Below are 27569 nucleotides of genomic sequence, written 5' to 3' on the forward strand. Positions count from 1 at the left end.
CTCCATAGTCAAAAAATAAAACTGATCAGAAAAACATTAACCTAGGTCTGTATGAGCTCAAAAATAAAATAGAACTTTATGATGTGGGAAAAAGCAATAATAAAATAAATATTGAAAAAAGCATCCTGGTTAATCTCTGTCACAGATGTAAGAATAGCCAAGCTGGAGCTCTGGATATCAGCTGTTATGGATTTGAGTCAAATCATCTTCTTTTTGGTCTGTAGAAATTGTTTTGGTTAACCTCTCTGGAATCCAAATCGGCTGCTGTTCTCCCTGTGGAAAAACACAAACAGACCCCCGACTCCAGACAATCACTGGGTCAGGACCTTTCCATTGTCCTGTTAGAATATCCTTCCAAAGTACCTTAGGCTTATGTACATTTTTTGAATACAAATGTCTTTCCACAGCACTAAGCCCTGATGAATCCAAATTTAAAAAGTTTAGAGTAAAAAGGATTATTTTAAGTTTATCTTTGGGGGATATATACCCCTTTCCAGTTCCCTCCTTTTGTTTTAATAAGTACATTTTAATAGTTTGATGAGCTCTTTCAACTATGCCTTGTCCTTGTGGATTGTATGGAATTCCTGTTATGTGAGTAATGCCAAATGATGATCAAAATTGTTTAAAAGAGGTAGAAGCATAACCAGGGGCATTATCTGTTTTTAACTGTTTTGGAACGCCCAGAGTGGCAAAATTTTTTAAGCAATGAGCTATAACATCTTTAGTTTTTTCTCTGGCATGAAGGGAGCCCATCAAAAATCCGGAAGAAGTATCAACTGTAACATGCAAATATTTTAATTTTCCAAATTCTGGCAAGTGTGTGACGTCCATCTGCCAAATATGGTTAGGTATCAGTCCTCTAGGATTGACTCAAAGATTAACTTGTGGTAAAAATGTCACACAATTTTGACATTGTTTTATTATATGTCTGGCTTGTTCTTTAGTTATTTTTAGTTATTTTTTAGTTATTTTTTAGTTATTTAGTTATTTAAACACTTTTGTAAAGTATTAGCATTGACATGGAACCTTTTATAAAAACTTATAGCTTCTTCTATTTTGGAGAAAATATGTATGTCATGTGTAGATTTATCTGCTAATTCATTGCCCAAACTAAGGGCTCCAGGCAATCCAGTATGTGCCCTGATATGTCCTATAAAGAATGGATCTTTTCTGTCCCAGATTAGACTTTGTATAGTGGAAAACAAAGAGAAAACAGTAGAAGAAGGGGAAATCCTACCAGCCTTCAAGGGATACTATAGCATTAACTATATACTGACTATCAGAAAATAAATTAAATACAGAATCTTTAAACATCATAAAAGCTTGTAATACTGCATTAAGCTCTACCTTTTGAGCTGATTGTTTGGGTACTAAAAATGTAAAAGTTTGATCAGGGGTAACTACTGCTTCTGTACCATTATTTGACCCATCAGTGAATATATTTGGAGCATTCATGATAGGGGTTTTTCTTGTCATTTTTTGAAAAATTACAGGATGCGATGACCAAAAAGACAATAAAGGATTAGATGGTAAGTGGTTATCAAATGAAACATTAGATTTGCACATGATTATTGCCCAAGTATTTAACTCATTAGCTAATTCACCAATTTGATTCATAGTATATGGAGTAATAATTTTATTGGGAGAAATTCCAAACACTCCCTTTGCTTCTTTTATTCCTTTGAGTATTAATTGTCCTACAGCCTCAGGATACCTAGTAAGAATAGTGTTAGGAGAATAAGATAAATGTATCCATAATAATGGACCTTCTTGCCAAAATACTCCTGTAGCAATATTTTTTGTTGGTAGTACAATAAATAATAAAGGCAAACTTATATCAATTCTATCCAAATGCATATTTTCCATATATGTTTCAATGGTTTTTAATGCCTTTTTTGCTTCAGGTGTTAACATGCGGGGTGAATTTGGATCTGATGGACCTTTTAGAATATCAAATAAAGGTCCCAACTCTCCTGTTGGTATGCCTAGATAAGGCCTTATCCAATTTATGTGTCCCAATAACTTTTGAAAGTCATTAAGTGATTTGAGTTGATCTACTCGTATTTGAATTTTTGGTGGATGGACCATGGTTGAGGATAATAGAACTCCTAAATAATTAATTGGAAGATTTAATTGTACTTTATCTATTGCTATCTCTAGATTATAATTTTTTAATAAGTTTGTAAGTGTGGCATAAGATTCTAGCAATGTGTTTTTATCTTTCTGTGCCAATAACACATCATCCATATAGTGAAATATTTGTAGTTCAGGATTTTGATTTCTAAGTGGCTGGATTGCTTTGTTAACATAAATTTGACACATAGTTGGACTATTAGCCATCCCTTGAGGGAGTATTTTCCATTCATATCTCTGATCAGGACCTTCATGATTTAGTGCAGGGATAGTAAATGCAAAATGTGGACTATCCTCGGGATGAATTGGAATTGAAAAAAAAATCATTAATATCTATAGCTAAAACATACCAGGTTTTTGGTAAAGCAGACAATTGGGGAATCCCTGATTGAGCAGGTCCCATAATAACCATCTCATTTTAATGGCTCTTAAATCTTGCAATAATCTCCATTAACCAGATTTCTTTTTGATGACAAAAATGGGAGTATTATGGGGAGATACAGAAGGTTGTATATGTCCTTCTGCTAATTGATGTTTGACCAGGTCATGGGCTGCTTGTATCTTTTCTTTAGTCAGGGGCTACTGAGGAACCCATACTGGTGTTTCTGATTTCCAAGTAATTTTGATTGTCTCAGTGTCCCTTTCTGAAAACCCAATCCATGTCTATTTATTTCTTGGTCTATTTGAATTGGTGCTGTCATACCTTGTTCTTGTTCTCTTAATCCTTTTTCTTTCCTAAAGCCTTGTCTAGCCCTAGTAGTGGGCACGTTAGGATTGATGTTATTTGTTAATGTCAAACCTAATTGATCTAGGACATCTCATCCCCATAAATTTATAGGAAGATTATCCAATACATAGGGCTATATAGTTCCTTCACATCCTTCAGGATCCTTCCAATCTAATATCATTGCACTTCTATGGGGATTAGTTGCCACTCCTAGGCCTAGAAGCGTTTGAGTGGCTTGTTGTAATGGTTAAAGTTTTGGCCATTCTTGACGAGATATGATGCTAAGTTCAGCACCTGTGTCCAGTAGCCCATTAAAGTCATGTCCTTGAATATTTAGTTTTAGCATGGGGCGAGAATCTAAATTTAAAGACAGCATAGCCCAATCTACACCTGTGGAGCCTAATCCCCTGGAACGTCTTTCTACAGTATGACTGGAAAATTTATCATGTAGGCTGGGTATTATTAATAATTGTGCTATTCTATCTCCTGGTGAAATTACTGATATACCTCTTGGAGAACTAGCTATGATTTTTATTTCACCCTCATAATTGGGATCAATTACCCCAGGACTTATCATAAGTCCTTTTAGTGTAGAAGAACTGTGTCCCAATAATAAGCCTACTGTTCCTTTGGGAAGAGGTCCTTTTACTCCTGTGGGAATGATTTGAACTCCCATCTCTGGAGTTAGTACTGCTCTGGCAGAGGCACAGATGTCCAACCCTGCACTCCCTCTAGTTTGTCTGATGAGGGATTTAATGGATAATGCGTCCTGGGCACTACCTTGATGGTGATGCTGGGTTCCTCCATTGCCCCATATATTTGTGGTTTTGGGCCCCGGAGCATTGGGCCCTCCAGTCCGTTTTTTGGCAATGTAGCCTGATGCCTTTCTCCATGATATCGTGGGTAAACACTTGGTCCTTGTCCGTTTTTTGATAACGGAATACTCTCTATGCTGGTTTTTGAATGGAATTCATTAGACCAATGTCTCCCTCTACGGCATCGTGGGCAAATACCCGGTATTCTATTCCTTTGATACCTAGCTTTGTTAAACCCTCCTCCTATGGGGCAACTCCTTTTAAAATGTCCTGTTTGATCACAATTATAGCATGTTTTTGGCCTGGCATCTAAAGCCTGTTGTACTGCTGCTAAGACTTGCCCTTGTTCATTAATGTCTCTACATAATTTAATATATGTGTTTAAATCTTCATGTCTCCATGGTCTAATGACCTCTCTGCAGCAAGGATATGCTTGGTCATAAGCCAGTTGTTTTACAAATGGCATTACCTGTTCTGTATCTCCAAATATTCTAGAAGCTGTTTGAATAAGCCTATCTACAAATTCAGCATAAGGCTCATTATTTCCTTGTATTACCTTAGATAATTGTCCTTGTAAATCTCCATGCCCCTGTAAAGTTTTCCATGCCCTAACTGCATCTACAGCAATTTTTGCGTATACGCCAGGATCATATTCAATTTGTTGCCTTTGACCCTCATAAGGTCCTTTTCCTAATAACATATCTAAATTTCTTTGAGGGTAACCGGCTGCTGCATTTCACCTAGCTGTCTCCATGCAAAATTCCTCATTGGCAACCTTCAATAACAAATATTGTCCTCCATTTAGCACAGATCGACACATGTTAGCCCAATCTGCTGGCGTCATGTCTAAGTTGGTAATGGATTCGACCATGTTCACAGTGAAGGGTGCTTGCGGCCCATAGGTTGTTACAGCCTCCTTTAATAGCTTCACTGTTTTGAAATCTAAAGCACGGTGAATTTGTTGCCCTCCTGCCTGTTCAAGTACAGGGCATGCTAATCTTTGGGGTCCTGCCTCAGGATTCCATCCATCAACTACAGAAGTTGAGGGCCACTCAGCTGTAGATGAAGCTGTTGGTTGAATTACGCCCTCTGATGATAGAACGGAGTTAGTAGCAGCCTCCTGTTGTAATTCCTCGCCTGATGGTTGTTTTTCCTCTAAGCTTTCTTTCTTCAAATTTTCCTCTGTCTGACTAGCTTGACCTAACATGTTTTCTACCATAGTCTGGACCTCTAACAATTTACTTAACAGTATTTTGGTTTGTTTTTTACTAGTTTCTAATCTACTATAAAGGTAATGTAACCCAATAAGATAGCATAATACAAAACCGAAACAGAATGAAACAAAAATGGAACAAAGAATAGTTGTATCAATTTTCTCTTTCTCAGGGCCGAACAACTTCAAACCTTGAGCCAACCATTTTTCCCAGTTTGTCTGAGAAAATTCTAGGGATAGGCAGCTTGAAACAAAAACAAAATAAATCAAAACAAGAACACATTGTTTTTTGAAATGGTCACCCATTCTGTCGCCTTCCCTCAGGGGCGAGCAATTTTACTCACCTCCAAGCTTCAGGCGTCCCCCGCACGGGCCGCCAATTGCCGCAGTCTGGCTAGACACAAAATCACGAGCCACTCAAGCAGGAACAAACTTTATTATTTGAAAATGCCGCCAATGCCTCGTATGCCCCCGGGAACAATCCCGATCGACCCACACGGCGTTCTCCTGGCACACCAGAGGAAGTTCCTCCCCCGGAATTACCTCCTACTGTACTTCCCCAACCAATGGGAACTCTCCAGCAGTGCAGGCCAAGGTGAACAGCAGGAGTCCAATATCCATATGAATGCAAATCTTACCATAATCATATCATCTCAATGGCTATCTGGCGTCTCCTTTCAACCAAAAATGCCATGCATCATATTACTTGTCTGTGGCTCTTAGCAATACATGACTTCTAATGTGATCATAGAGTGGAATATTGTGCGGCGTTGAATCTGAAGGGATTACTCCTACATTCAAAGCCATGAATTAATATCATAAATGTAATATTAATAGAAGTCACAGGAAAAACAATATATACTTCAGGAGTGCATTTATATAATCTGCAATACATGCCAATTTATAGTGTTAGAATTCAGAATTTTGGTAGTGTGGCTAGATTGGTGAGGGGTAGAAGGGAGATTTTTAGGGTACTAGAAATGTATTTCTTCACTCAGGTGAAGGTAATTTATTTTACTAAATATTTATATACCTCTTTTTCTTCATCTTATGAATCAATATAATAAAAATGCATGTTGGAGCCCGGTATGATGGTGCACATTTATAATCCCAGTGGCTCCAGAGGCTGAGGCAGAAGGATTGCAAGTTCAAAGCCAGCCTCAGCAAAAAGAAGGCATTAAGCAACTCAGTGAGACCCTGTCTCTATTAAAATAAAAAATAGGGCTTGGGATGTGGCTCAGTGGTCATGTGCCCCTGAGTGCAATCCCAAATACCCATAAAAAAAAATACATGTTGGGATCTTTCTGTTTTTTTTTTTTTCTCTTTTCATTGTACTAGGCTTGAACTCAGGGCCTTATACATGCTAGTCAAGCACTCATCTGCTGAGCTAAATCTCAAGTCCTTTCATATGTTTTTGACCCACTTATAATTTTGAATTCCAATTCTGAAAAGTCAATCCGTAGCTCGTTCACACTCCCTATCTTTATTTCTTTGTAATATAGAAATTTCACAAATGCCAAGGCATTTGCTTTCCATTGGACAATCTCATTTCCACTTTCAGCAGCCTCATATCAGATTTTAATTCCCAGTTGTGAATTTATGAGAGTTGTTGATGGATTTCTTTTGGCTTATTTTCCTAGCACCCTATTGAGTGACAGATTGTCCATTTTCAATATTACCACTCTTCCTAGGTTCGGCACATCTGTGATCTACAATTCATGTGCAGCTTCCCAGAGATCAACCTTCTCTCTGGATTAATACCTATAACATACCATGCCTTCCAGACACTCTTCAGCTGAATAACGTTTTGCCATTTCTGAAACTGAGTTTGTGTTCTTATTACCTGTATTCTTATAATGAGTAGTTCTGAATGTTGAGCTCATACCCTTCCAGTGTGACCTGTATGTATAGCTATAAATAATAACAAACATAAGTAAGTCTGAAGTTACACTGGAAGGATGTTTTTGGTTGCAAACACATCTTATCCAGCTCTGGTGGTTGGAACAGGATGTGGTTTTTTTAAGTCTTTTTGGTAAACAATAATTGGCAACTGAAAAGCATATTCAATTGCATATTTAAAAATCACTTACTTATAGGTTTTGACATGATAATATAAAAAAGACACAAAAATCTTACAACCTAAAAATAGACTATTAGATATATAATGTTCCAGATGATGTAAAGGAAGAGAATTTAAAGGGACTACTAACTATGGATGAAGATAAGCATTCTGAATGAACCTCTATCAAACCAGAAACTGTGAGAAACTGTTTTCACCTGAAGGGTAAAAGATGCAAGAAAGAAAATAGTTGTTGAGGTGCCAGTGGTGAGTAGAGTATGGAAGAGTTGGCACACTAGACCTGACTGCCTCTCATCTCCAACCAGATCCTGAACTTATCACCTCTCCTTGCCAGAGACAGTGCTAGAGAAGGGAAGCCACAGAGGAGGAAGTACACCAACTTCTCTTCCTTCCCCTTTTATTGAGTAACTGTTGGAGGCTTCCCCTGGCCAAATTCAATAGAAGTCAGCCTTCCAGGCCATTCAAATGATGCATTCCACCTGGGTTCAGCATTCCTTTGCACAAAGCAAGGTACACAAGGGAGGAGAGTGGCACCAAGCAGCAGAGATGAGAAATGAAAAGCAAGCAACACATTCACTGCATATTCCCTTTCATTTTTTAATTATCAAACACTTAGAGGGCTGTATTTCCTTTTTGTCATGAAAAATGTTAAAACGTGAAATATTTTGAACTAGAAAATGGAAGAAAAGTATCCTGGAGCTATCTAGGCTAATGAAGATAATTTCATACAACTATATACACAGAGAATTAACAAGTACACTGTCCTAAGAACCTTGCCTGTAATAATCTTAATATACATTACAGCTGGTATAAGAACAATAAAATAGGTAGCCATGCCATCTTGCTCTTTATTTCAAAGAAGGAAAGTGAGTCACAGATCAGATAAAGTAAATTTTCAAAGTCCACAGAGTTGGTCTGGCTTTAGAGTTGTACACTGTTCCACTAGATAAACTAACAGGGGAAAGAAATATAACATTATAATGCAGTAACTCTTCTTACCATTGTGCAGTACAATATATTTTTAATAGAATAGTATTTTAAAATACCTCCTGATACATTTTCCCTCCCTATAACCTTTCTTTTCTTTTCCTGAAAATTTCTTTTTTTCTACAATATTTAGCCATGAGGTTTCTTATTCACAATGCTGAGTATATGTAAAACTATGAGAGATATTCCCATCCAACAGGAAAAAAAGAAATAACTACAAACTCGGCAAAGGGACACTAGGAAGGGTGGATTCTGGGAGCAAGAGAGAATAGACTGAGTTGTAACCACACATGCCTCAATGGAAAATATTCTTAGTTTAACATCTTCACAGAAAATGCTTGGTGCCCTATTCCAACTATGTAATCCAGGATAAATCTTTATGAATTTGTACAGATCAATTATCTGTGCTTAATTCTATGTTCAAGAAATGAGTCTTCATATGAAAAAATGTTCAACATCTCTAGTAGTTAGAGAAATGCAAATCAGAACCTTTCATCTCACTCCGGTCAAAATAGCAGTTATCAAGAATATAAGCAACAATACTTGCTGGTGAAGATGAAGGGAAAAAGGCCCACTTAAACATTTGGGACTGCAAATTGGTATAGCCACTTTGGAAAGCAGTATGAAGATTCCTTCAAAAATGTAATGTAACTACCATATGACCCAGCCATTCCACTCCTCAGTCTATACCCAAAGGATTTAAAAACAATACTACAGTGACGCAAGCACATCAATGTTTATAGCAACACAACTTACAATGGTCAAACTGTGGAACCAACCTAGATGCCCTTCTATTGACAAATAGATAAAGAAACTGTGTTATATTCACAATGGAATATTACTCAGCATTAAAAGAGAATAAAATCATGGCACTTGCAGGTAAATGGGTGAAGATGGAGAATATCATGCTAAGCAAAGTGAGCCAATCCCCCAAAGCCAAAGACCAAATGTCTTCTCTGATAAGTGGATGCTAATCTATAATAGGTGGGAGGCATTGGACAAATGGAGGAACTTTGGGTTGGGAAAAGGGGAGGGACAAGAGAGGAAGAGTCATGGGAGTAGGAAAGATGGTGACGTGAGACAGACATCATTACCCTAGGCACATGTACGATTGCATGAATGGTGGGACCCTGCTTCACGTACAACCAGAGAAGTGAAAAATCATGCTTCATTTGTGTGCAACGAATTGAAGAGCATTCTGATGTCATGTATAACTGATTAGAATAAAAAAAAAAGAAGAAGAAGAAGAAATGAGAGTCTGAGCACAAAGCCTGTTTGGTTAGTATATTTTTATGATTACTCACTTAATACATGCATGGAAAAAAGTTATCTGACTTTATGAAGACAGCACAAATAGCCATGATTGAAGTAATGAGTGAACCTTAACTACATCCATAGGCAAGTTAAAATTATTAGCAAGGAAATTAAAAAAAAAAACTGTTTTAAAATCCACAATGTCAGCAGATGCATAATCTACTACAGCTTTATTGTATTTGGCAAATTATATGTGAGGTTAAGAGTAAAATTGTTTTCATCAGCAGAAATAAAAAAAGAAAGTGACTCTTTAGTGACAGGTGCTCAATATTTTGAAGAACAATAAAGTAGGAAACATAAGCATCCCCTAGGTGTTACTAGGAAACTCATTGCAGACTGTCAGTCAATGTAATTGACATAAAGAGAAAATAAAATCTATTCTAATAAAATGCTAGGAATCAAGTTAATAAAACATGGCAGAGAAGTCCAGAGAGTTCCTGAAGTGTTCCAAATGCAAGTCCATTGAGAACGGAATGGTTTTTCCAGTTCTGAATGCATGAGTCTGAGGACAAAAAGGGCTCTCCTTCTACATTTTTAGTTGGAATTGAAAATGCTGAGACCATTAAAAAGAAAGAGAATCATACAAACTCATATGGAAAGATGATGATATAATGTTAACCGAACGCAAAGGACTTTCCCAATCCTGTGCAAGGATTTCAGTTAAAACAGAAGCAACAAACTGAGAGAGGGTTGGAGATGTAGCTCAGTGGTAGAATGTCCCAGAGTTCAATTCCTAATACTCCCAAAAGAAGACAAAACAAATAAAAACGATTTGGAGAAGCTCTATGATTTCCTCTACCTGAAGATATATAGAAAGTTATTTCTATAAATGTTGCTGATTCTCTTATGGCAAAAAGGATATTTCCAAGACTATTTTTATATTTTGCCACTATTTTGCATATAAAGAGGGGAGTTTTTCATTCATCTCTCCTTGTGAACACAAGCACCTGCCTTATATTATTTGTATATTCTGTAACAAACATTTTGTTGGCTATGTGTTTTATGAAAAAAAAAATCCAATTCCTTGGATTCACCTTTATATTCTTAACAATGTAGATTGAACTAACTTTATCTTCTCCAGAATCTAACCCAATGTAATGTTGAGTTGTGGTGGTTCCTTCATCTGCTCTAATCTTGACAGTTCTTCACTATTTCCTTGGTTTTTATACCCTTAAAATTTGGTCTAATCTGGCAGAATTGACCAATTTCTTGATTTTAGTCTATCTGATACCTTCTCATCAGAGGAATCTAGGAATTTTGAGGAAAAACGCCCAGAGCCAAACCAATGAACTATGATGACATGTCAGAGAATATTGATATTGCTATGATGACAAGAAACATCAACCTTGTTAAACTTGTTCACTTGATTAGGATGGTGTTCACTAGATTTTTCTCCTTTGTAAAGCTTTAACTTATTTCCCTCTTTGTACCATGTTTGTTAGAAGGTCACATAATATTTAAATTATTTTTAGAACCCATGTTTTCTTTATTTTCACTGGAAGGTAGCAATATAGCTATTGAAAATATTTTCTTTCCAAACTTTAGATTTGAAAATTACTATGAAAGTATATTAAATGTTTTCTTCAGAATCCCTGTATATTTTTGCCTCATTTTATATACTGTGTCTGGCCAATACAGTAAACATCATTGTTCTATGATTCAATAACAGAATGGTCTAGGGTTGGGTGCTTTGTAGAAAGCCCTTCTCTGTTTTGTATGACTTTAACCTCAGTATAGTTAAAGAAGTGGAATTTCAGCAGCAACAGTGTTAGTTGTTACTTGGTATTATTTTTATGATTGCCTTAATTTGCCACCACTCTTCCCTTGTAATTTGTTTCAACTCCTGTATTCTTAAAAATCAGTATACTATACTGATACAGGCACACAAAAGTTTATAGCAGTGCAATTCAGAATAGCCAAGTTATGGAACCAGTCCAGGTGCCCATCAATTGATGGATGGATAAAGAAAATAGGATACACACACACACACAATGGAGTTTTATTCAGCCATAAATAATATAATTATGCAGTTTACTGGTAAATAGATGGAGCTGGAGAACATCATGCTGAGTGAAATAAGCCAGACTCAGAAAGTAAAGGTTCAAATATTTTCTCTTGTATTCAGAGGGTAGAGCAAAACAAGGAAACAATAAATAGAAGGAAGACCAATAGAGGAGAATCAGGGAAACAGGGCCAGGGAAGAGGGGAGGGAAAGAGGAAGTCCTGGAGACTGAATGGAGTGTATATATATATATATATATATATATATATATATATATATATATAGTATATATATAGTATATTTCATGAATGTTGATTGTGTCAAATGAACCATGTTATTATATATAACTATAATGTGCTGATACAAACTTAATTTGAAATTCAAGTAAAATTTCAAGTAAAATTAAGTCAGGAGTTTTTTAAAGGTTTTAATTCTGACTCTTGATTTCCTTGAATTTCATTCATACTTTTATCCTAGTTAAATAAATAATTTTTCTCAGATGACTGACACATATGGATGTTGGTAATACTTGTTACTTGGTTTTGATGACAAGGGAGTTAGTCATATTTTTGTAAAAGATACAGTGACTGAAATGAATATAGGCTTTACTTTATTTTCAAACATACTCGATGAATACCCATGAAGCACCCATATAGAGAAATGGAAATAGAATGGCAGCTGGAGTCAAAAGAATAAATTCTTGGTCCTGACATTTGTCTTTAATGTCCGGTTGTCCTTAGGCAAGTCATTGATTAAATTGAACTTTTTCTAGTGGTTTTCTTTGCAAAACAACATACAAATATATGTATGCTGCATTTTAGTATTAGTAATTTAGTTTTGGAATTATTAAAATTTAATTTTATAATTAACATTTGTTAATAATTGTTGAAATTGAATAAATCATTATTTTAATATCCATAATTACTAAAAAATAAAATGATCAATTTCTTATCTATTAAAGCTTAATTATCTCAATAACTTGATAATCACATCTCCATGTACTAATTACTTTTCCAGAGGTAACTAATTATTCTTAACATACACAGGAAAAAAATAGGATTTTTTTAATGCAAAAGTGAAGAATGCTACTTTTCCATTATATTTTAGAAAAAAAATAAGAAATTTCCTATGTGCAGACATGGGTAAATAACTCACATAAAATAATGTATAACAATATCTAATATTTAATTAATGGCAAAGGTAAAAAGATACTTAGGATAACCATCAGTTTAAACTATTTTTAAAAAACTACTTTTATATGTAAATACATAGATGAATTTTTTTCTAGTTAAGAACCAGAAAAATTAATGTGATAGTGTTTTGTGAATACAAATAAATTGTCTATGAATATGAAATCATACACATATCACATATTCAGGCCAAAAAAGTTTATATATGTGTGTGTATACACACACACACACATGCTCTCTCTCTCTCTCTCTCTCTCTCTCTCTCTCTCTCACACACACACACACACACACACACACACACACACACACACACATCTTCCTTAATCTCCTTAGCTGGGATTAAACTGTTCATTTTTTCATGACTTCTGAGCATTTTGTTTCATATCTTCTGACTTGCTGCATATCTGTCTTAAGTAGTGTGAGTGTGTGTGTGTGTGTGTGTGTGTGTGTGCTTTCTTACAGAATAGTAGGAAAAAATCATTATTTATTAATAAAAATAACATAGTTTGGGCTGTGAACCAATACAAGAGAACTCTGTCATATATCTCCTTTTTCTTTTATCCATTTCAGATTTTTACACATACAAAGGGATCAGTACATACTTTTTCAATTGCTATTTAAATTAATTCTTTTTATTATTTAGTATTACTCTAGGAAACAGCTCGACTGCCCTAGAACATTGTATTTAATATGCAAAAATTTCTAGATTATCAGAAGAATTAATTAATACTTTTACATTGTTTCATAAATATTCTCAGTTTATTAATTCTGGGTCATCATTTGCATAATGTTCAGAAAATATACCTGTAACACTTGAGCTGTAATGTCAAACTCTAAAATCAGCATACAGGTATTTCACATTTTTTAAATAAATTAACTTATGTACGAGCAGTTAATCCTTGATGTCAAGCAAGGCTGCCTTTTTCCCTTAAGTAATTTAAAATATAATTTCCCCCTGGATTTTAAAGGCACTGAGATATGCTATATTGAATAAAATCAACTCTGGGAAAAAACGAGTGACACACTTCATAAGGCCTGAGAATAAGTTGCCTAAACTAATGTACTTCTTTTAGAATGCATTATAATTCAACCTGTATTTTATTAAGAGAGAAAATTCTAAATCTAAAGTTAATTAGAAGTCACAATCTAGTCATTGAAAAGTACTTATAATGTGCTAAAATCTTGCAAATGTGAAATACATAGGGAAGAACATCAAGAGGTGTGATTATTAGTATTTTAATTCCTCAGCACATATTTATATGCCATTGTTATGAAGTGCTTATATCTGAGGTCATCAGAACCATAACTATAAGGTGTGATTGATAGCAACTATAAATATATTACCTTCAGAAATAAATTGTGTATATAAATAAAATACAACTTTGGAGGAGGGATAATTACTATCATGGTGCTAATTTATATTTCTACCCTTTTACATTTCATAAATGATAATATACACATAATCCGCTTTGGCCTCCAATCCAATCCTATAAAGTAGTCACAGGAACAGAACAATTCCCATTTTTTAAAAATTAATTGGAAAACTAAGTTGCAAAAGACATTAAATGACTTTCAGAGGAATAACCAAATCCAAAAAAACTACTAAGGTTATTAATCAAAAATTCTAGATTTCATTTATCTTTTCATTCAGAGGGAATTATATTTGTATGACATACATACATGCATATACATACACATACACTCCTTTTGCATGCAAATTCAATATAACCCAGTGGTTAAGTACGTGGGCAATCAAAATTACTTATTGGGTTTAAATTCTGGCTGTGCAAATTATTTACTGTGTCTCATGGAACCACTATTTTTGTGCCTGTGTCCACGTCTGTTAATCATATATATCTCACAAAGTTATTGTAAGTGAGCTGTGATACATGTGAACAAAACAATAGAAGTTTAATAAGGATAGGTACTGTTGTGTTCACCACCACCAGAAATCATCATTACTTGCGATTGAGAAATTACACATCTTTTCAGAATTATCCTGGTCTTTGTGATAAAATGAAAATTCAAAACTATCTTTCTAAATGTAGGAGTGTGATAATCTTACAGATTTCCTCATCATTTCTGTGACAAAACTCTTTTTCACTAATTTGAATTTTGAAACTATGATTTGTCATCTCTTGTTTACTATTTGGAGTATTTGGCTTAGTTTGTCCTGAAAATAATGGGACATTCATCTATCTTGTTCTTGGATTTAATCATATGTTAATTTATGAGTATAGCACATTCTATCCTGTGTAAGAAAACTTTTCCTTGGAAAATATATATATCTGCATAACTTTCTTTCAGTGTGAACTTGATCCAAAAGTCTGCAGTCTTTTCCCCATTTTTTTTTAATTTCCATCAATCTGATATCCTGTGAGTTCATCTCAAATCATCTCTTCCCCATATATATCAAACATGTCTGTATAATTCCTAAGTGTAATCTACATGTCACTAACTGTTCCTCTTCTTTTGTAAATGCTCATAATTCCCAATCTACCATTGCAAAATCCTATCTAAACTCCAAGATTCACTATGAACTTTATTTATTCAAAGATGATCCCTGCAATTCCAGGTGTGGTGGCACAAGCCTGTAATTCCAGGAACTCAGGAGGTTGAGGCAGAAGAATTTCAGGTTCAGGCCAGACTCTGCAACTTAGTGAGGCCCTAAATAATTTAGTGGGACTCTGACTCAAAATAAAATGGGCTGGGGATGTGGCTCAGTAGTTAAACACCCCAGTATTCAATCACGGTACAAAACAAAATAAACAAAGCAAAACAAAAGAAGGGAAAGAAAAAAAAATCCCTGCAATTTTTTTTTCAAATCTTCTCAATTTGAATTATCTTCTCTCCATGCCATATTCTCACGTTTGCATTTGTGTTGCAACCCCATGACATCACTGCTTATTTCAAACTCTTCTTGTACATTTTCTCTCCCTATCAGGTTGTAAAGTGCAAAAGAATTGTCACTTGAATCCTTCTTTTTTCATCCTTTCATATTCTCTCTGCACCAAGACAGCATCAGCCATGGATTTAACCAATGATTCCATCTTCCAGGCAGATCTGACTGTATCTCACTTTGATCCTGCCTCATATCCTCCTTTCTTCTTGCAGGTTTTGCTATTGTCAAGGAAACTGGTCCACCAGAGAAAGCCTACTTAGTGCCCAAGAATGTGCAATTTAGAAGTGAGTGTGGGACAACTAGAATGGGACTGCTTGTTGGGTGACCCTTTTCCACTGGAATCAAAAACTAAATATAATTGGCTCCCCTTTTCCTTCATTAGACAGACATCTTGTAAATGCACTTCACATGAATCCTCTGAAGGTCTTGGAAGATCAATTATCAGTCGTCAGTACAGCGTGCTACTCAATATGACTTACTTTATTGGTTTTCCCTTCTGCTCTAATTCCGTAACCCATCATTTGCTTTTCAAATAAACTTGTTCTGGCTCTGATTTCTGGGAAACCCAGGCTGAACACTTCATGAATATATCTTATTCATTACTCTCTTCTTTATAATGAAATTTGTACTCACTGCTTGTTCTATTGAATTCTCTTATTTCATCTTAATATAATCTTTGAAACCTTCGCCTGAGTTTTTATTATGCTTAATTGAAAATATGTAACTGTCAATAACTTACTTTTTCACTGTCTGGGCCCCCTTATCGGTTATTTAAAGTTTGAAGAGTTTGATAAATAAAGAATCCTGTGATGGATTTTTTTTTGTAAGACTATGAATTCTCTTCCAGTATGGATGCATACTTTATAATTATTTTCTAGTTCAGTTTTTTTTAATACAGACCTGATGATGTCAAAATTATATGGGAATATGCTAGTAATTATGTATGTATGGTTTATATATGAGGTATCACCCCAAAAAACTCATGTGAGACAATGCAAGAAAATTTAGAGGTGAAATGATTCAGTTATGAGAGCCTTAACCTATCAGTGAATTAATCCTCCGGTAGGGATTAACTGGGTGGTAATTGTAGGCATATATGGTGTTGTTAGAGGACATGTGTCATTGGGTGGTGTATCTTTGGGGTATACATATTTTGTCACTATTGAGGGGAGCTCTCTGCTTCCTGGTGCCATGTTCTCAGCTGCTTTCCTGTCACTCTTCTGCCACGATGTTCTGCCTCACCTTGGACATCAAGGAATGGATTTGGCCATCTACAGTCTAAAATCTCAGAAACCTTGAGCCCCTACATAAACTTTTCCTCCTTAAAATTGATCTTATCAAGTCTTTTGTTTGCAACAACAAAAAATGCTGACTCAAACAATGCATTCCTATTATTTTTATCTTATTTTGCATTTTTATTATAGTTCTCCAAATTTATCTTCCTATTTAAGTGTTTCTCATCATATTCTTTCTTTCATAGATAGAGGTGGAATATATGTTGTGGAATTTCTAATTTTTGACCATTTATTTAGTCTTCTGCCCCAATGGCTCTCATATATGAAGATGAGACATAGAGCTCCCCCCTTACTCCCCCAATGCTGGGGATTGATCCCAGGGCTTTGTGCATACCAGGCAAGTGCTCTTCCACTGATCTGTATCCCCTGCCCCAAGCTCCAATTTGTGAAAATGGTGCATACATGTGTCATCTGGCAGCCAAGGTCCACTAGTTTTCAATAAATTCTCTCTTCAACTTTCAGTATTAGAAAGACTTTGTATTTGGAATGGAAATAATAATAATAATTATTATTATCATTATAATAATTAATTATTATTATTATTATTATTATTATTATTATGTGTGTAAAGTATAGCCCAACTCTCCATTAATTATTTGACTATTTTTTTACAACTATTCCAAAGAGTAAGTGCTATAATTAATCTCATACTAAAGAAGAAAAATTGAATCTGAGAGAGATTATATTTGTCCAGTATCATGCAATTCATCTAGGACACAACTATTTGAATACATTTGGTGACACTCCAGAGACACTGTTCTTAATTATTATGTTATGCTGTCTCAACATTTTGCTATATCATATAGCACATAGGGAGGTTGAGAGTGTATATTTCCAATGAAAATAAAGGTCTGGTGCAAAATGGGCTTGTGGAACTGTGAATCTAAAATCCTAAGGAGAAGGCTAAAAAGTTTTTGGTAGACACAGCTCCTCACTCGACTTGGAAATGACAACCTTGGAAGAAGCAAATTCATGAACTGCTGAATGAACCTGAAAGCTCAGTCTTTTGCTTTCTGGTGCGGTATCTCTTCACTTTTAGTATACCTCACAGAGCTCCTGAATAAAGCCCGGCCTCTGAAGATAAGGGGCTGGGGCGAAGAAACAGATTCTCCTCTTTGTTCTAAGAAGTGTGTGCAAACATTGTACAAGAAAGATATTAAAATTTCTCTTTAAAGTATAGCACATGTAATTAATTTGAAGATATGTTCAGTCCTGTTTATTAGCAGGGTCTTAAAGTGCACAACAACAACAACAATAATGGCAATAGACTTTTGGAAATAGATCATAATACCCACCTGGAAAATTGTCGTGTTTAGTCAGGCTTAATATTATAGACCTCATTTACACAAACAGCTCAGCTGAAATAACATTAAATTCTATTAAATATTAATTTGAAGGGGAAAAAAATCTATCAATGTGTCTATTTTAATATGTGCTTTCTTCCCAAATACAGTCAACATAGACATGGAGTAAAATAAGCAGCAGCAGGATATAATGGAAAGATCAACAAACAGAGTCAGAAAACATAGAATCGAGCATTTATTTTTAGATTTATTTACTTGGGTGGAGGCTATATGAGTAAAGAAATTTCAAAATTCAGTATACTTTATACTTAAAATAGTTGCAAAATCACGTCTCAATAAAATTATTGTTTTACTTACTGATCCCTCCCAGAATTTGGGGGATAAAGTAAATGAAATCATGTGAATTATAACTCTTTGTAAGTTGTATGGGTTTACAATCTGTTAATTGACACTCTAAAAACTAGTATCTACTAGCTTTCCTTTTTTAAAAATATATTTTAGTTGTAGATGGACACACAATATCTTTATTTATATTTATGTGGTGCTGAGGATTGAGCCCAGTGCCTCACATAGCCCCAGCCCCTAGCTTTCCTTTTATGTTTATGTAATGGATGAATTCTTAAATGAAAAATATTTATATGTAACTAGTTCATTTTTTTCTATTGTTATTTTGTGTTGGGATAAATATGAAACCAGTTCTGTGCTTGTAGGAAGTGAAGTGTCAATCAGAATTTGAGGAGCTAGCTAATTGGTTGATTTCAGTCCTAGATTAAATATAGAAATCCAAACTCAAATATTTCTGATTAGCTGTTATTTGCCTGTATACATTTAGTCCAAATTAATTTTCCTATATTAAAAATTAATTTGATATAGTTGTCCAAAGTTTATATCTTTTATAAAAGGAGTTGCACATAGATACTCTCAATGGTGTCTAGGGTAAGAACAAATTTGCTCTTTCCTAGGTGATACCAACTTCTTCTCCTATATGATGTAACATTTATGTGCAAGAAATCTAGTAGGAAACAATATCTATTTACTTACTATGTCTAAGTTATTCTTGTGGTCCCAGGTGGAAATAAAATAAAGTTAGTCATTGAGAAACATGTATAAGTTAATGGTAACATTAACTTATTGACTTTTGTAACATGAATATTATATTCAGGCTAACATGATGGAGGTAGTTGTGATACTTGGAATTTTAGTGTTCAGACCCAGAATACACAGTCACTGTTATACATATAACTTGAAAAAATATGGCTATCTAGCTATGAAATAATAATATCCTGTAAATAATTATTCAAATTAATAGTATCTAATAGATCATAGGAGTTAATCATTTGACATAGTTTGGAGGATGCAAACTACTTTCAGGAAAAACCTCGACTTGACAAGATTTATGGTCAAATTGCCTTTTCTACAAGTTTGCTGCCCAAATGTGGCACTTGCTCATTTTTCCCCTCATTGATCTGTATACCAAAATAGAAATAAGACAGGTATTTATAAAAGTTTAATACTAGAATTATGAGCTTTGACTAAGCTCAAATGTACCCAATATAACATTTCTGGCATGGGACATACTAATCTAGCTTACTTAAAAGTATAACAATGCAAAATGATATGCTCCCCAGAGCAGAAGATTATCTAGCTCAGAGAAGTTCAGATGAGCCAAGAGACTTTCTGGGTTATTAAATGGGACACGCAGGGTTGGTCACCATGTATGATTCCAAATTGATATTGTGGATGGAAGGATGGATGTATGGATAGATAGATCTACACACACACACACACACACACACACACACACACACACACACGAGGAATTCCAGTGTAATGATACAACTTATTTAGCATGTAAAAATTAATTGTTGGGCTGGAGATGTGGCTCAAGCAATAGCGTGCATGCCTGGCATGTGAGGGGTGCTGGGTTCGATCCTCAGCACCACATAAAAATAAAGATGTTGTGTCTACTGAAAACTAAAAAATAAATATTAAAAAAACATTCTCTCTCTCTCAAAAAAAAAGTAATAATTGTATTTAGCAGTTATGGAATGCTTGGCCTGTGCCAGCTGCATTGCATACTTTGATAATTTTAATGTTCATAATGGTTCCACAATGTACTTAGTATTATTATCTTCACTCTACAAATAAGAAGACAAGGTATTATGTGGTTCAGGAACTTGCCTCAGGCCACACAAATGTTCTGTTTCTGGGATTGCAAATTTCATTGAAGTAGTATTATCTAGATCCCACTTTCTTAATCACTGCTGTAGAGGTTTTCCATCTGTGTTGGGAAATAAAGCACCATAGACACCATTTTTGGAGGGAGAAGTGGTTACATGATACATATGAGGCTATTCCTAGAACTATGTCCCTGACATCCACAATATCAGAGAAATACTCATGAGAGAAAGAGCTTTCAAATGTATGAGTCAAAAGGAAAACCAGACTTCTTATTCCATAGACATCTGATTTGCATTATTTGACCTTTGTTCTGAGGTCTTTAGTGAAATTATGGTAAAACAAAAAGATGACATGAAATTAGGAATGTGTCCTAGTGCATAGACTTCACATTAAAAATCACAAAAAATGATATGATGTTAAATTATGCCCTTTCATCCACAAATAATTCAAGGGCATGGAAAAAGATGTCAAAATGATCAAAAGGTATGCTTTCATTTGCAGTAGTTGATTGAGGGCTGTGTTGTCAGTTACTTAGAAAACTAAGAATCATTAATACAGAAGAGAAATGTTAGTAGGAGTTAAAATATGTATGGAAGGTCCAGAAAGTTGTAGTATGAAAAGTGATATGAATGAGAAAAGATAACAAGAAAATCAAAACACTAAAGTGGGGTTGAACATTCTTATAAAAATCCTTTATACAGTGAGTTTTGCTTATACATTAATTTTTAAAATTTGGGGGAGTGTGATGATCTGTTTTTTTTCTGAATAATTATGCAATATAAATTAGAAAGTTTATATATTTCTGTCTCATAAATAGGAAAGAGTAAAAACAGATAATTTGGTAAAAGCCCCCTACTTATTATTTTTATATAAGTCCACAATGTACAGGCAAGAATCATCAGTGGCAGATAGAAACAGGGCCCAGCAGAGTTAATCAAGTGAATATATGACAGATCTCAAGAGGAAACCTGCCTGCACAATTTAATCCTCTAGGAGCAGGGAGGGGAAGATGGCGGCGAAGGGAGTGCATCACCACCGTGCGCCGCGTCACTGTGCGGGAGAAAGACGAGGTGAAACAGCTGAAGGCTGTCTTGTTGGGAATTTCCAGCGAAATTGAGGTGCTCCAGAATCTAGTGGAGGGCTTTCCATCGCGAGAGGTTCAGCTGCCGGGGCTCGGACGCGGGCGATTTCTCCGCACGGAGGGTTGCATTGCCTGATCGGTGGATCGCCCCGCGGCTGGAGTCTGCGGCTTGCGCTGGGAAGCGGCGAGGTGCCGGAGCGGGGGTGCAGCGATGCGGATTCTGGGGGCTCCTGCCAGCGGTGCAATGGTCATGCTTAGTGATGAGTTCTGGCTTTGAGACGGAGGAGAGAAGCGGTCCAGTTCGGTTCTCGAGACCAGTCGGACCACGGAGGAGGACAGCGGCCGCCATCTTGGAGAGCTGATGTAATCATCCCTATTTTCTACTGATCTCAGCTCGTTCAGCTACGGAACAGGTGATTTCAGGCTGGTATTTGCCTGCGTCTCGCAGACAGATAGCTCAGGCTCAGGGCTAGAGAACCTGTGGAGACTACTCCTTGGGGCTTGCTCCTAGTAAAGTGTGCACCGAGCTCTGAGCGGCCGGGTTCTGGTTCCCGGAGCTGCTTTGGCCCAGGGCTGGGGAACCCGCGGAGACTGCGTATTGGAGCCAGCTCCTAGTGAGCGTGCACCGAGCTCTAAGTGGCTGGGTTCTGACTACCGGAACAGTTTTGGCCCACAGCCCGTGGAGACCACTCCTTGGAGCCTGCTCCTAGCGGAGCATGCACCGGGCTCAGAGAGGCCGGGTTCTGGCTCCCGGAGCTGCGTTGGCCCAGGGCTGGGGAACCCACGGAGACTGATTCTTGGAGCCTGCTCCTAGCAGAGCGTGCACCGAGCTCAGAGTGGCCGGGTTCTGGCTTCCGGTGCCGCTTTGGCTCAGAGGTGGGGAACCCACAGAGACTGCTTCTGGGAACCTGCTCCCAGCAGAGCGTGCACTGAGCTCGGAGCGGCCGGGTTCAGGCTCCCGGAGCTGCTTTGGCCCAGGGCTGGGGAACCCGCGGTAACTGCATCTCAGTCCGGGTCCTGCTGGGTGCTGTGGGGGCCAGAGGGGCAGAGTGGAGCTGCCGCCTACACCCAGAACAGGCCAAGTGACCCGCCGGCGTGGTATCACGACACCCCAACTGCAGCTGGGGCCGAAGAGAGTAGCCGCCCACGCCTGGAACAGGACCAGCGACCTGATGGCGCGGTAGCCAAGTCACCCCATTTGGAGTAGGGGCTGTGCAGAGCCGCCGTCTGAGCCTGCAAGGTAGGCAGACCTGCGACCCACTGGCAGGATAGGCCCGGTAGCCTGCCAGCGTGGTGGACACGTAGCACCGAGGCAGTCACGTCACACTGGTTGGAGTGGGGGTGGAGCAGAGCCACCGCCTGTGTCCGGAAAAGGCCCAGCGACCCATTGGAGAGGCAGTCAGGTAGCCCCATTTGGAGTGGGGGCTGAGCAGAACTGCCGCCCGAGCCCGCAAGGTAGGCAGACCTGCGACCCACCGGCGGAACAGGCTTAGAGGCCTGCCAGTGTGGTAGACACATCATACCAGTTGGAGTAGGGGCCGAGCAGAGCCACCGCCCACATCCGGATCAGGACCAACGACCCGAGGGCGTGGTAGTCACGTCACCACAATTGGAGTGGGGGCAGAGCAGAGCCGCCACCCGCGCCTGCAGGGTGGGCAGACCTGCGACCGACCAGCGTGGTAGACAGATCACCCTAATTAGAGGAGGAGCACAGCCACTACCCGCTGCAAGGGAGATTTTCCAACTATACAAGAGCAATATAAATAAATAGGGGGAAAATTTCAAAAACACAACAGTTTCACCAAGCAGAAAGAAACGCGAGCAGTATGAAAAGACAAGGAAAGAAAGGACCACAAGCAATGCAGGTCAACTCAACTTTAGAAGAGGTAATAGCTGCAACAGATGGAATGTCAGATAAAGAGTTCAGGATATACACGCTTCAGATGATCTGGAGTCTCAAGGAAGACATGAGACAGCAAAATCAGACAATGAAAGATCACTTTGACAAGGAATTACATAAACAAATCCAGGAAGCAAAAGATCAATTACACAGGGAGATAGAGGTAATAAAAAAACAAACAAATAGAAATCCTAGAAAGGCAGGAAGCAATAAAACAACTTAAAACCTCAATTGAGAATACTACCAGCAGAGTAGACCACTTAGAAGATAGAACATCAGACAATGAAGACAAAGTATTTCAACTTGAAAAGCACATAGACAGCTCAGCAAGACTGCTAAGAAACCATGAGCAGAACATCCAAGAAATATGGGATAACATTAAAAGACCAAACTTAAGAGTCATTGGGATACAGGAAGGCACAGAGCTCCAAACCAAAGGAATAAACAATCTATTCAATGAAATAATAGGAGAAAACTTCCCAGACTTGAAGAATGAGACAGAATCCCAAATCCTAGAAGCCTACAGGACGCCGAATGTGCAAAATCATAAGAGATCCACACCTAGACACATTATAATGAAGATGCCCAACATACAGAATAAGGAGAGAATTTTAAAAGCTACAAGAGAAAGGAAGCAGATTACATTTAGGGGTAAACCAATCAGGATAACAGCTGATCTCTCAACACAGACTCTGAAAGCTAGAAGATCCTGGAATAACATATTTCAAACACTGAAAGAAAATGGGTTCCAACCAAGAATTGTGTATCCGGCGAAATTAAGCTTCAGGATGGATGATGAAATTAAAACCTTCCACGATAAACAAAAGTTAAAAGAATTTGCAGCTAGAAAACCATCTCTTCAAAAAATCCTTGGCAAAACATTACAGGAAGAGGAAATGGAAAATAACAATGAAAACCAACAGTGGGAGGTAGGACAGTAAAGGGGGGAAAGTAATCAAAGAGGAAAACAAATCAGGTTTAGTAACATTAATAAACGAATATGGCTGGAAGAACAAACCATATCTCAATAATAACCCTAAATGTTAATGGCTTAAACTCACCAATTAAGAGACACAGGCTAGTTGAATGGATCATAAAACAAGACCCAACAATATGCTGCCTACAGGAGACACATTTGATAGGTAAAGATATACATAGACTGAAGGTGAAAGGTTGGGAAAAATCATATCACTCATATGGACTGCAGAAACAAGTAGGAGTGTCCATACTCATATCTAATAAAATAGATTTCAAGCCAAAGTTAATCAAAAGGGATAAAGAGGGACACTACATACTGCTCAAGGGAACCATACACCAACAAGACATAACAATCATAAATATATATGCCCCAAACAATGGTGCAGCTATGTTCATCAAGCAAACTCTTCTCAAGTTCAAAAGTCTAATAGACCACCATAAAATAATCATGGGAGACTTCAACACACCTCTATCACCACTGGACAGATCATCCAAACAAAAGTTAAATAAGGAAACTATAGAACTCAATAACACAATTAATAACCTAGACTTAGTTGACATATATAGAATATACCACCCAACATCAAGCAGTTACACTTTTTTCTCAGCAGCACATGGATCCTTCTCAAAAATAGATCATATATTATGTCGCAGGGCAACTCTTAGACAATATAAAGGAGTAGAGATAATACCATGCACCTTATCTGATCATAATGGAATAAAAATGAAAATCAACGATAAAAGAAGGAAGGAAAAATCATGCATCACTTGGAGAATGAACAATAGGTTACTGAATGATCAATGGGTTTTAGAAGACATCAAGGAGGAAATTAAAAACTTCTTAGAGTTAAATGAAAACACAGACACAACATATCGAAATCTATGGGACACATTGAAAGCAGTTCTAAGAGGAAAATTTATTGCTTGGAGTTCATTCCTTAAAAAAAGAAAAAACCAACAAATAAATGATCTCATACTTCATCTCAAAATCCTAGAAAAAGAAGAGCAAAACAACAGCAAAAGAAGTAGAAGGCAAGAAATAATTAAAATCAGAGCTGAAATTAATGAAATCGAAACAAAAGAAACAATTGAAAAAACTGACAAAACTAAAAGTTGGCTCTTTGAAAAAATAAATAAAATCGACAGACCCTTAGCCATGCTAACGAAAAGAAGAAGAGAGAACCCAAATTACTAGCATACGGGATGAAAAAGGCAATATCACAACAGACACTTCAGAAATACAGAAGATAATCAGAAATTATTTTGAATCCTTATACTCCAATAAAATAGAAGATAGTGAAGGCATAGATAAATTTCTTAAGTCATATGATCTGCCCAGATTGAGTCAGGAGGACATAGACAACCTAAACAGACCAATAACAATAGAGGAAATAGAAGAAACCATCAAAAGACTACCAACTAAGAAAAGCCCAGGACCGGATGGGTATACAGCAGAGTTTTACAAAACCTTTAAAGAGGAACTAACACCAATACTTTTCAAGCTATTTCAGGAAATAGAAAAAGAGGGAGAACTTCCAAAGACATTCTACGAGGCCAACATCACCCTGATTCCTAAACCAGACAAAGACACTTCAAAGAAAGAAAACTACAGACCAATATCTCTAATGGACCTAGATGCAAAAATCCTCAATAAAATTCTGGCGAATCGGATTCAAAAACATATCAAAAAAATTATACACCATGATCAAGTAGGATTCATCCCTGGGATGCGAGGCTGGTTCAATATACGGAAATCAATAAATGTTATTCACCACATCAATAGACTTAAAAATAAGAACCATATGATCATCTCGATAGATGCAGAAAAAGCATTCCGCAAAGTACAGCATCCCTTTATGTTCAAAACTCTAGAAAAATTAGGGATAACAGGATCATACCTCAACATTGTAAAAGCAATCTATGATAAACCACAGGCCAGCATCATTCTGAATGGAGAAAAATTGAAGGCATTCCCTCTAAAATCTGGAACAAGACAGGGTTGCCCTCTCTCACCACTTCTGTTCAACATAGTTCTCGAAACACTGGCCAGAGCAATTAGACGAAAGAAATTAAAGGCATAAAAATAGGAAAAGAAGAACTTAAATTATCACTATTTGCAGATGACATGATTCTATACCTACAGACCCAAAAGGGTCTACAAAGAAACTATTAGAGCTAATAAATGAATTCAGCAAAGTGGCAGGATATAAAATCAACACGCATAAATCAAATGCATTCCTGTATATCAGCGACAAATCCTCTGAAATGGAAATGAGGACAACTACTCCATTCACAATATCCCCCCAAAAAATAAAATACTTGGGAATCAACCTAACAATATAGGTGAAAGACTTATACAATGAAAACTACAGAACCCTAAAGAGAGATATAGAAGAAGATCTTAGAAGATGGAAAAATATACCCTGTTCATGGATAGGCAGAACTAACATCATCAAAATGGCGATATTACCAAAAGTTCTCTATAAGTTCAATGCAATGCCAATCAAAATCCCAACAGCATTTCTTGTAGAAATAGATAAAACAATCATGAAATTCATATGGAAAAATAAAAGACCCAGAATAGCAAAAACAATGCTAAGCAGGAAGTGTGAATCAGGGGGTATAGCGATACCAGACTTCAAAGTATACTACAGAGCAATAGTAACAAAAACAGCATGGTACTGGTACCAAAACAGGTGGGTGGACCAATGGTACAGAATAGAGGACACAGTAACCAATCCACAAAACTACAACTATCTTATATTTGATAAAGGGGCTAAAAGCATGCAATGGAGGAAGGATAGCATCTTCAACAAATGGTGCTGGGAAAACTGGAAATCCATTTGCATCAAAATGAAACTGAATCCCTTTCTCTCGCCATGCACAAAAGTTAACTCAAAATGGATCAAGGAGCTGGATATTAAATCAGAGACACAGCGTCTGATAGAAGAAAAAAGTTGGCTATGATCTACATACTGTGGGGTCAGGCTCCAAATTCCTTAATAGGACACCCATAGCGCAAGAGTTAACAACTAGAATCAACAAATGGGACTTACTCAAACTAAAAAGTTTTTTCTCAGCAAAAGAAACAATAAGAGAGGTAAACAGGGAGCCTACATCCTGGGAACAAATCTTTACTCCTCACACTTCAGATAGAGCCCTAATATCCAGAGTATACAAAGAACTCAAAAAATTAGACAATAAGATAACAAATAACCCAATCAACAAATGGGCCAAGGACCTGAACAGACACTTCTCAGAGGAGGTCATACAATCAATCAATAAGTACATGAAAAAATGCTCACCATCGCTAGCAGTCAGAGAAATGCAAATCAAAACCACCCTAAGATATCATCTCACTCCAGTAAGATTGGCAGCCATTATGAAGTCAAACAACAACAAGTGCTGGAGAGGATGTGGGGAAAAGGGTACACTTGTTCATTGTTGGTGGGACTGCAAATTGGTGC

The sequence above is a fragment of the Spermophilus citellus genome (assembly GCF_964194105.1).
Source record: "Spermophilus citellus genome assembly, chromosome: 17".
Lineage (NCBI taxonomy): Eukaryota > Metazoa > Chordata > Mammalia > Rodentia > Sciuridae > Spermophilus > Spermophilus citellus.